Source organism: Miscanthus floridulus, unplaced genomic scaffold (assembly GCF_019320115.1).
Source record: "Miscanthus floridulus cultivar M001 unplaced genomic scaffold, ASM1932011v1 fs_417_1_2, whole genome shotgun sequence".
NCBI classification, from domain to species: Eukaryota; Viridiplantae; Streptophyta; class Magnoliopsida; order Poales; family Poaceae; genus Miscanthus; species Miscanthus floridulus.
In genome coordinates this window covers 1-10,793 of record NW_027096720.1, presented here as the reverse complement: position 1 = coordinate 10,793, position 10,793 = coordinate 1, and the positions used below count along the sequence as shown (strand labels likewise).

At 42.4% G+C, this 10,793-nt stretch overlaps 1 pseudogene; it reads left to right on the top strand.

Moving 5' to 3' along the window:
* The first annotated feature begins 1,098 nt into the window (after positions 1–1,098).
* LOC136531700 (protein ALP1-like) lies at positions 1,099–2,297 on the top strand (annotated as a pseudogene).
* The last annotated feature ends 8,496 nt before the right edge of the window (positions 2,298–10,793 follow it).

Sequence of the window (10,793 nt, the reverse complement as noted above, 5' to 3'; positions counted from 1 at the left end):
TGCCTTGGAAAACGCCTCCTCTTTACGCCTTCACTGCTGGGTTGTGATAGCTCCCTCCGCCGAAGACACTGCTTGTCCCCAAGCAGGCGCATCAGGTTACCTATGCTTAACGACGTTGAAGTCTTCCCAGATCACCGTAGTCGACGGCAGACCTATCCAGGAAACAAGTACCTAAGGGATTGCATTGTTCCCCTTTTTAACGACCTGACGCTCCCGGATCTCCTTGGGTATGGCTGCTGTTGCCTGCAAATCAGTGAGCATTGGAAGTGTAGAATACACTGGAGTGTAGTCTAGGTGAAATAGCTTTAACTGTGAGAAATGTGGAAGACTAGGTGGATTAGACTGTCAGCCCGAATTTCCAAACGATATGCTACGGCGCCCACCTTCTCCAAGATCTTATAAGAGCATCTCCAACGGTTTTGCATTTTTTGTTTGGCAAAACATGGAGTTTGCCAACTCCCAAATAAATATGGCAAAGGTAAAAAGAATCAATCTACAACGGTTCCCCATTATTCACTTGGCAAAAACGAAAATTGTGGACCCACACTATTTCCCGGTGATTTTTTCCCTTCGCGCGCGGACTTCGATCTCGCGCGGGGCTTTCTTCGCGCCGTCGCGGGAGTTTCCTCGCGCGGTCGCGGCGTTGCCAGGCTGCCTCGCCAGCAGGTAGCCCGACAACGGTGCGCCTCCACCATCTTGAACGCCACCATCCCGCCGTAGCTGACCCCGACCACCGTGCCCAGGAAGCCAAAGATGGATTCCAGGTTGCTGGAGACTACATCAAGCCGGCGTGCCCTGCAAATCTCCAAGGTTTGTGCTTCGTAGATGAATAGCTTGCAGCAGAGCCTATCGTATTTTGTTGGATGTTCTCAGATGCGCAATTGTTCTCAAATGTGCAATTGTCATTTCTGACAGATGAGGGCTTCCAGATCACGTCTCCGAAGACGATTGGATGCCGATTCTTCAGACGACGATGATTACTTCATCTTGACAGCTGCTCGGATTGTGCACATGTTTTGGAATAAAAAAAGAAGACCCGGTGGTTCGGTCCATGGCCATGCTGTTATTTATCGCGATAGAGAAGGCGGCCACCGGAGGATGTTTCAAGATTATTTGGCGGATAATCCGACGTATGGTCCAGATTTATTCCGTCGGAGGTTGTTGTTCTTTCACCTCAGATTAATTCATAGTATTTGTTAAATTTTTATACGAGGTGTTGAACTTTTTTTCATTTTCTTCAGATTCAGAATGAATAGGGATCTTTTCCTACGCATCATGAATGCTGTTGAAGCACATGATTATTACTTTGTGCAGAAAAGGGATGCGACAGGTGTGCTTGGTCTGAGTTGCTTCCAAAAAGTCACTGCCGCTCTACGTATGCTCACATATGGGGTTCCTGCTGATGCTACAGATGAGTATGTTCGCATTGGCGAAAGCACTGCACTTGAGAGCCTACGTAGGTTTGTTGCTGCAGTTGTTGAAATATTTGAAGCGGAATACCTGAGACATCCCAATGAGGCTGACATAGCACGCTTACTGGCACTCAATGAGAAAAGAGGTTTCCCTGGAATGTTAGGGTCTATCGATTGTATGCATTGGGCATGGAAGAATTGTCCAGTTGAATCGCAGGGTCAGTACAAGGGGCATGTGAACAAGCCAACTATCATTTTAGAAGCTGTTGCGTCTCATGACCTTTGGATATGGCATGCATTTTTTGGATGCCTGGGTCTCATAATGATATCAATGTCCTTCACCGGTCTCCATTATTTGACAACCTGGCGGAAGGTATTGCTCCAGAGGTGAACTATACCATTAATGGTCACGATTACAAGATGGGTTATTATCTCGCCGATGGTATATATCCCCCCTGGGCTACTTTAGTGAAGTCCATCTCTCTTCCTATGGGTAACAAGAGGAAATACTTTGCCAAAGCGCAAGAATCAGCGAGGAAGGATGTTGAAAGAACTTTTGGGGCTTTTCAATCTAGGTTTGCCATTGTTTGACAACCAGGTCGCGTTTGGGACACAGAGACGCTAGCATTGATCATGAGGGCTTGTGTCATCATGCACAATATGATTGTTGAAGATGAAAGAGATGTGGACCCTGATGAGAGATTCGATTATGGTGGTGAAAATGTGCAACCTTCTCATGGCATTCCTACTCGCACACTAGCTGAATTTATTGAAGCGCATAAAAAGATCTGAGACAAGGAAACACATTTCCAGTTGAAAGAAGACCTCATCGAGCACCTATGGAACCATCATCCTGATCTATATCCTATGGAACCAGCATCATGATTTAGTTTCAATTTCTTAGCATTTTCATTTAAGTGTACTGAACACTTTGTGTTATCAATTGTAATGAACAATTTAGTTTCATATTTCTGTATTCGATATTTCTTTTTAAGTGATTTGTGTTAACATATGTGTTAATTCCATAGTCTCGGCAAGACACAATTTGATCCTGGACGTCACAATTTGATTTATGCTGTACAGTGCTTGGTTTCCATCAATTGTCAGCAACAGCATTCAGTTTGATCAGGAGCAGCACTCGGTTCCATCGAGTCCATGCGCACAGCTACACAGTACCATGCACGTTGATCATTATCAGGAACCAATTCACATGCCATACACTGAAATAAAATATGATAGCTGCATCTTTGAATCAAATTTCCACTCAAATAAAATATGACAGCTGCATGTATCACACAAGTACACTCAAATAAATATGACAATAGAACCAATGATTCTATGAAAAACAATTGAAGTGAAGAAGTAAAGGTTCTCTGATTCACAAATCGAATCCTATAATGTTTGGGTAAATAAAGTGCAAGGCATGAACTAAAACTAGTTTGCCATATGTCGTGCAAGGATCTTCTTCTTCATTATCTCAAGCCACTGCAGCTGGTCCTGGTCGAGGGAGCTCTTGTCCGCCAACATGATTTCTTTCTCCTCCTTCAACAAGTCTGCTTCAATTTTTTTCTCTTCATTTGACAATCGCTTCTTCTCAAGCTCAAGTGAAGCCTTCTCTACCTCAATTGAGGCCATGTACCTCTCCTTTTTCTCCTTATCTCTTTCCCTGTCAAAAGCCTCCTTCTTCTCCCACATCTTGTCCAAAGCTTCAATGCAAGCGTCAGCGCCTCCTCGCCTAAAAGCTTCTTTTGCCCTCTTCTGACCCATTGGCCTCTTTCGATCTTCAGAACTTGGCGCTGCAATCTCTTGCACTTCGTCATTGACGTTAGCTTGCACATTGTTCGGCGTGGAGTCCTTGGTAGTCTTCTGTTTTTTCTTAGTGGCTTGTTTCTGCTGCTCAGCCAGTTCAATCCTTTTTGTCTTCCACTTGTCTTCATCCTTCAACCTGTTCCAACAATGTAGAAGAGTAAACGACTTCTTCTCCTCGTCTACTCCCGTGTACATCTCAGATGCTTCAGTAATCTACACAAGTAAAAAATTTAAAATGTTTATATCCTCACATATTAACTAAATATTGCGAAACAAATAAAAGAACCAACTACGAAAACAAACCATGTCTTGGATAGTCGCTCCACTTTGATTCCTACGCTCAATTTTCTCGTAGCATGAACAATACTTGTTCACATCCTTCTGAATAGTGAGCCACCTATGCATAATAGAGTTCTCTGTCCTGATAGCTTTAGTTGTCTTGTGTTCGTCGAAGAAAGCACGAATTCTACCCCAAAATGATAAACGAGTTTGATTGGCACCGTGAATGGGATCTTTGCTAACATTCAACCAAGCTGAGCATATAACTATATCTTCGTCTTTATCAAATTTTTTTGTCCTATGTGACACACCCTTTCCAGCACGACGGCAACCAGCAACTTCAGCTGCCTGCACTTCCACAACATCATCATCTTGAAATGCGGAAGGAAGATCATTACTAGTTTGCTGAGTGTGTGGAGTCAGTGGAAAGTTCAAGTCGTCCAAGCCAGGAACGTTTGTGCCATTTGATGTGAGTATGCCCGTATAGAATCCCATTCCTTCCATTTGAACGAATCTGCCAAAAAAACAGCAAATGTTGTGTTTCAAATTAGCACGAATAGATCAAAGACACTACATATATTCGCTCTTATTTGAAAAAAATAAAGATCAAAGGACATGCGTAGACATCTGTACATATACACCTTCACATCATACAGGGACATGCATATCATCGAGGAGGATATTGTTTAAACGGACACATTTGTGCATATCATCGAAGACCTTTGTTGAATTCTAGAAGCAAACGCTACTATTTGGGAATCATAGCACAGCCGTCCATCCCCTCCGCACAGAGCCACAGAACGCTAGCTAGCAACAATGGAAAACGTATACCATCAATTGAAAGATTGGATCATGGAGTACCTCAACCCTAGCCGCGTTGATGAAGATGCTGGTCGCCCAGGAAGAACAGGTCGTGATCCCTTGGAGGTCCTTCTGGGGTTCGCGGGAATGTACGACGGCGCGATCCCGTCGACTCCTTCTGGGGTTTCGCGGGAAGGAAACCCGGCGGCGCGGGAGGGAATAGCGAGCGCGCGAGAGGGAAATATTGCGCGGGAGAAGCGCGCGAGAGGGAATGCGAAGCCGAGCGCAAGCGCGCATATATGTGAGTCCATCCCAGGTTTTTGCCAAGTTAATAGAAATGCCAAGCCCATTTGCCAAACCATTGGAAAGGAGATTTTTAAAGTTTTTTCCAAAAACAAGAATGCCAAGCCCATTTGCAAAACCGTTGGAGTTGCTCTAAGGACCGTAGAACTTGTAAGCTAGTTTGGGAAATGGGCGATTTGTCACTGAGGAATGTGTGTAGGGCTGTAAGCGAAGCAAGACCTGATCTCCCACTGAAAACTGTTGGTTAGTCCTAGGGATGACAGCGGGCAAGTAAAGTGCAGGTAAAGCATTTACCCACCCGAAAGCAAACCCGTGACCCTAGGTTTTACCTGCCCACGAGTATACCCACGGGTAAGTTTTTATACCCATGCCCGTGCCTATCGGGTATCTCGGGTATATTCAAGGGACATCAAATACAAAGTGAGATGAAATAAATAATTATAGTTAAACAACCCACGAATATGTTAACCTCACTTAGACTGTCTCCAATAGTTAACCTATATGGACACCTAAACCCAAAATGGATAGCAGGAGACTCAAAATCATCCTCCAACAAAGTACCTATACGGGAGACTCATTTTGAGTTATCTGAGAGACACAACCTAAATATGACTATCATCTCTCCTGAAAACACATCTACAAAAAGGATTCTCTTTCGTGTCCTGTTGTGGGAGAGGATGTCGAATGTGTATTAAACACTTTGATTGTAGCGCTACCCAAACGTTGAATAAGTCTTGTATTTTGAATGTTGTTGTTAGAGATAGTCTTACATAAAGTTCACTAACTAGAAGTCTAGAATAATATATTGTAGCTCACAAGCACAATACATCGTAAATTTGTAGTTTCGTCGTTAAATAACACAACACAAGTTACAACAAGAACAAGTCACAATGACACTCACTTTATTCAATCATCCGTAGAAAATTAAAATCGTTTTTAAGGCCGCGGCCCAGAGGCTGGAGTCACAAGAAAGTCTGCGGCTGCCCCGTCGGCCGTCGCCGGCCCGGGTCGGCCTCCCAGCTTTTTTCAAATTGAAACCCTGACGCCGAGCCGCCGCCGCCGCCTCAGCCGGCAGCGCGGCGGTGTTTCGTCGAGCACCAGGTGAGCTCCCTCCGCCATCCTCCCTTCCGCGGCGCACGATCGTACGCCTCGGTTCTGCGCGATGCTTATCGTAGTGAGGGGTTCCTCTTCCTCAGGTGAACACGCGGGGGTCAGGAAAATTGTGCCGCGCGTTTCGCGTCAATGGACAATAGTTGTGTGCGTGTGACCGGCTTAGCTTGCAGGCTAGGTTGAAGCGCAAACCCGCAAAACTACGCGGAGGGGATTGGAACTGTGGTCAGCTACATCCAGTTCAGCCTATGGCCTATGGGTGCTCCATTTTGGTCGGCAAATGCTTGTAATTGACTGGTTTAGTGTTAGTCCACAAACCACAATTAATAAGAAAGATTTTCAGTTCTGATCCTGGAGTTTTAACTATCTTGCATTGCTTCAAAGATACACACATTTGTTTAGATTGAACACATCTTATTTCTGAGTTTAATGCGCATGGGGGTGGTAGGGGGTTGTTGCTCCCCACCACCTGAAATTCATTTCTTGGCCACACAAAGGTTCTACATTTTTGGATTCGGGGTTGATTAACTCGTAGGCTGGCATCAGCTATGTAGTGATGTTGCAGCGCTAGCCGCTAGGTGGCAGCTCCACAGCCGTGCATCTCCCATGCAGCCAAGCAGTAGTCGAGCCAAAGATGATACAATCCTTCGGAAGACTACATCATGCCTATGCTGCCATATATGCTAACAACAGTAGGAGGAAGACATGGTAGTGGACATGTATGGTACATTGGGCTCGCTGGACACACCAGAGCGAGCTAGCCGTTTGTGTTGCAGTGTCTCCAATGCCAACAGCAGTCCAAAATTAGTGCATTGCTGAGTTTTAATTACTCCCATTTACATTGGTGACATTTCCCTTACATGATCTGACTTGACCACTATCTCTTAGGTTCTGAATGTCAGGTACATCTGCAGTTTTCCATGTGCTTTTTTTGGCAATTATTATCCAAATGGCAGCCCACAACAATTGCTCTATAATCACTAAGGCTAGTGCAAGACTTCGGCATTTTTATCAATGCCTAAGTGGGTACAATGATTGTTTTCCATGGAGTTACACCGCACAGTCATACAGACACACTTCAGGGCACTGATATGACAGACTACTTTTTTGTGACTTCATTTGTCTAGATAAGCCATGATCGAACACATTTCAAAGACCATTCATGACATATAGCCATCAGCACGCGTGATCACAATATTTCTCTATATGTTTATTACCCCTTTTAGCTGCTGCAGGAAAGGATAAGGTGAATCAGACCTTCCCCATTGGCCAGTTGAATGTTGTCAATCACCAATAGTAGTTATGGCCCCGGGCTACCCTTTTGGTACACAATCAATTTTAGGTTTCTTGACAAGGACTGATTTCAGCCAATTGATGTCATGTTCAGGAAGCAGTGAAGCACTACTATTTCCTTTATGATACATTGTAGTGCATAGTAAAGAACTAAAATGAAATGCTATTTCTGTTTTGGTTCTTAATTACAGAGTTTGTCTGCAAAGTTGAGATTTAATATATTGTCAATGTTACATACTTGATGCACCTCTGCTGGTATCTGTACGGAATGCTGAAGGTATGAACTAAAAAGTTGTCAGAAAATGCAGAGCTCCCTGTTCGTTACTTTTTCCCTTCTGATGATTTGCATTATCAATCACTATGAAGCCATTTCTCCAGTCTCCACAGAGTGTTCACATACATACCAGGTTAACCTTCCATACAATGTGATCAAAGCAAGCATGAATTCAAAAGTACGCTGAATCAGATGATTAATTGATATTATTCTATTTTAAGTACAACAGATCTTTTCTTGATCTGAATATAATTTCTATAGTGACCATGGCATATTATTTGGAAACAGAAGATAATAGAAGCACATGGTTTAGGATTTTGCAGGAAGTTTTTTTCGAATGGTAGGGCAAAAGGGGCGGGAAAGTCTAAAATACTCCCTAAATGATAGGCGTATTTGATCATAGGAAAAGTCATACAAAATAGATTTTGACCCGCAGTTTCTCTTATACTATGTAGTCAATTGCTAAAGAATCAATATCATCTTAGAGCCACTTTGAATACAAATCTATTGATGTAAGTTTTATGCTCTAAACCTGCACATAGTTTGACTAATTGTTGGTCAAACTTTGTAAAATTTGACTTTTCCTCCAGTCTAATATGCTTATCATTTCTAGACGGAGAGAGATAGCAAAGTGCATTCCCATTTTTTCTAGAATAATATTGTTTGGTGGATCCTCCTTGGATTGTTAAATTGATTGGATAATTTTATTCCCTTTTCTGTTTAATAATTTCCATGATGATAATCCGTCTTGTTAGTGTTTCTAGTTTAGGTAGGTGTGCTATAGCTTGCAAGGTTCACATTCTAACGCTGATGATAATATCTGTTGAGGTGTAATGTCTAGATTGATTTGGACAAGCACTAAGCAATACTTTAGCATGACCAGTACTCAGCAAGTGTGTCCGGCTCGTTAATGCCCATTCTTCCTTGCACAGATGGAGCCAGAAATGGCTTCCACACAGGGCTGCGCCAGGATAGGTACTGTGCTAGCTGAATTTGGACAAAATTATAACGGTCTGGGCCTAAAACCTTACATATATTTACGTGAGATAACGGTCTGGATGAGCTGATATAATCATCAAATGCTTGCTTCCAGAGAGCATCAAAGATGACTAAAAGATAAGGTATTTCTTCTCTATTTTCTTGCTAATAGTTCTCCTGGTCACCAGTTCATCACAACAACCTATTTCATTGTACGTTGTGTTCATTATAGTACGTAGATTGCAAGAGAACTTTTACCTATGGTTCTATACTAACATATGCTCCACAGAAACTACAGTAGATAGGGTCACTGTTGTGAGAGAATAGTCCAATTTATACAAGATCAAGTACGGTAAATCCGGTAATCCACCGAGTGTCACGAAGGAACTCGGTAAATGAACTTCACAACCAAGATCGCGTGATTAAGCAAATACACATCACATACATAGAATTACAGTGGAAATAATATTACAAATGGGTTCACAAATAATAGTACAAGTTTGAGTTTCAAAACCGGTTAAGGGAAAACAACATAGCTTTCAAATGATTACATTAATATAAGTTCTAAATACATTGCTAGTATAAGTGACATCCTCTGATAAAAGCATATAGATGAGAAATAAATATAGAGTCACCGAGCCCACCGCGGTTAGGCACCATCTTTCTCAGGCCAAAAATTTCACCTGCAACATGGTGGGATAAACCCTGAGTACTCAAATGTACTCAGCTAGACTTACCCGTCATAAACCAAAAATAAAATGACTTTAAGGATCATGCAAGGCTTTATAAGTGGAGCTAGCTTGACCACATTCTACATAAAAAGCCACTAATTCAACTATAAATTTTATAATTCGATTATCAAGTTAATTATATCTATTCATCTCTAGATTAGCAACTAACTTGTGCCAAACATGTGGTATATCATTTAGTAGCATAACAATAGTAACCATAGTCGGTGTAATAATTTCATGTTCATCATAATCATTATATTCCATAATCCAGTTACTACGATGCTGGAGCTAGTCGAGTTTCTCACTATCCAGGAGAGACGGCGATTCGAATCGATTTGAACCAGCTGAGAATTTATTCCTAACATAAACCCAGGTCTACCAGCCACAGTAGCCTTAAGTCACTTTTGGTACAACTTAGGTCCACATTTCGCGTGTTCGACCAGCGCCACACAATCAGGGACGACCAGCTGCCAGGACGATCAGGACTACCCTGCTCTTGGGCTAACGTCTAGCTCGCCGCACATCCTTACTACCATCCAGAGTGCACACTTTTATAGAATGGGGCCCGGCCTGAGTTGAGCTACTCAGCTTCGCGGTCGAAACGAGTTATCCGGCCAGCTAAGTGAGAGGCATGTGTTCAATCTCGGTAGAAGTGTGAGCAACGGTACGGTCCTTAATCGACACATACGGGATATAATATGCACACAAGACCTCCATGTCCTGCTGCCTCTCAATCCCCAGATCCCGTCCGATCTCCGTTTATTCATCATCACATGGTTATTTTCCATGATACTAAATATATCCAACCGTGGTTTGGTATTCACCTATATCTCGTAGGTGACAAGAAATCACCCGACTTCTACCGGTCTAAGCATTGCTAAGCATACATTCGATCATGGACCTGCATAGGGTTCAAGGTATATTTCTGAATAAGGTAGTTCTATGCATCAAGTGTTTTCAACCAACTCTTATAACCTAATGCATCAAACATAAATGACTCAAGTTGATATTTGTAAAACATAGGAGGCTTAGAATGCTCCGGGGCTTGCTTGGGATCCAACACTAGATCAATGTTTGTTAGATGACACTCGCTTGGTGAGTATCTCCCATCTCGACACTTGCTTAGTCCTTCCGTCTTCTGGATGGATTGACCAAACTCCATCTTCGGGTTTGGCTCCAATATCACGTCCTTTACGTGGTGCATCTAGCGTACTTAGATGAGATGAAAAATACAGATGTATGAATGCATAGAAAACAACTCATGATGCACTACAATAGGCATACAAAGGCAAGGACAAGGTAACATCATATTGACTTAAGCACTAGAGAGCAAGTCATTTAACTAATTATTGCACATGCCTATCATGGTAAGGTAGCAAGAAAATAACACCAAGCATTCACCAATGAGGCACTCAAATTAATCTACTTTAAGGAATCAACTAGCATAAGCTAATCCTAGTAATCATGCAATCAAGATTAAGCATAAACAATCAACTCCAAGTATATGCACAAAATCTGGGCAACAATATAACAACCACTCAATTTAACCATAACTGGAGTTATAGGCCTCTAAGGACGATCCTAGACTTTCTGGATAGCGAATGAGATTATATAAAACTTTGTTATTATCATCTAAGGGTGACTTCATAGCTAAAAGGGTTAAACAACACAATGAAGACATCTCTGTCTAGATCTGGACAGAACCTGCAATTCCACTTTGAATAGCAATAACTAGAGTTCTAGACCAACAAAAGTAGTGATCTCAGACACATTTATAAAGCTTAGAAAAAGCACTACAACTCT